General features: G+C 34.2%; 1 pseudogene; it reads right to left on the reverse strand.

Annotated features, from left to right (window-relative positions):
* Positions 1 to 389: 389 nt before the first annotated feature.
* Positions 390 to 870, reverse strand: LOC115277098 (annotated as a pseudogene).
* Positions 871 to 1,472: the final 602 nt, after the last annotated feature.

Consider the following 1,472-nt stretch of genomic DNA (forward strand, 5'->3'; position numbering starts at 1 on the left):
AAAGGTAACTTGCCTAGAAAATGTTATTAATATATTTTAGGAGCTTGGGGAGAAATATAGCATAAAGCCCTTTCTTAGTGTTCTTTTTAAATGTTTATTTATTTATTTTGAGATAGAAAGTAAAGTTACCAACATCATGGATAAATGACTGAAGTGATGAGGTATAGTAGTATCACATCATTGTTTCAATTTGCATTTTCCTAATAACTAATGGCGTTGAAGATCCTTACATGGCCTTATTTGTCATCTGCAAATTGCCTGTACAAGTGTTTTGCCCAATTTTTAACTAGGTTGTTTGTTTTCTTTCTGTTGAGGGTTATTGTTGTTGTTCTGTTTTTGTTTTTGTTTTTGTTTTTGTTTTCCAAAGGTCTTTTACTTTTTTATACCTGTCATGCTATGAACTCATAGGATACAGGTTCCAGCAGCTCAGACTCCTTTCCATTGATTCTGCCAAAGTGTACATCTCAAGTGGAGCAGGTTGGCACTTCAGTTGAACCCAAGTACCTTTCTCTTCGACTTTCTTCTTTTTCTGATCTTCTTTCTTCACATGCTTCAAGAAGCTATCTCAACTCTTAGAGTGCTTAGTATGCTTAATACATACATTAATTCTCTTGGCAAGGATCTTGCTCTTAATTCATTTTTTACTATAATGTCAACAGCATGCTGGGTAACATTGGAGACTCTTCCAGTTTTTCCATAGTAACGTTTGTGGGACATTCCTTTCCAAACAGTGCCCATTCTCTTAATGTCTGCAATGTCACTTTTCTTGTAGATTTGTATGTATGTGGCCAAAGGAACAACTCTATATTTTCTAAAAGGCCTAGAGAACATATAGCATGTGTTTCTCCTCCTTCTCTTTGTGTTGGTCATTTTGACTAATTACTAGAAGATGGCAGTTCTGGCCAAAAGGAAGACCTTCCTGTTGAGTTTTGAAGTTCAGGATCCAAATAATTTGTGACTGGCTCTTTTAATTGTACACTCCCTTAAATGTATCTTTCACAGGCGAAGATATATAATTTTGATGAAGTTTACTTTATCAGTCGTTTCCTTTAGGGATCATGCTTTTGGTTTGTATCTAAGAATTATTAACAAATACTTTCTTCCGAAAGTTTTATAGTTTTAAATCTGTGATCCATCTTGAGTTAATTTTGGGGGAAGGCATGAAAGTTAGGTTGAGATCCATTTTATTGCATATAGATGGATGTCTGAATGCCATTTGTTGTAAGGTCATCCTTTCTCCATTGAACTGCTTTAGCACTTTTGTCAGAATTAATTGGCATATTTGTGTGGGTCTATTTCTGGGTTTTCTGTTCAGTTTCATTTTTTATGTCCTATGTCTATGTTCTATATCCTACTGCTAACATCACAGTGTTTTAATAACTTAAGATTTATAATAAATTTTAAAACTGGGAAGTATGAATCTTCCAGCTCTCTCCCAGAATTGTATTGGCTATTCTAGTTTTTTTTTGTCA

The sequence above is a fragment of the Suricata suricatta genome, chromosome 13, assembly GCF_006229205.1.
Source record: "Suricata suricatta isolate VVHF042 chromosome 13, meerkat_22Aug2017_6uvM2_HiC, whole genome shotgun sequence".
Lineage (NCBI taxonomy): Eukaryota > Metazoa > Chordata > Mammalia > Carnivora > Herpestidae > Suricata > Suricata suricatta.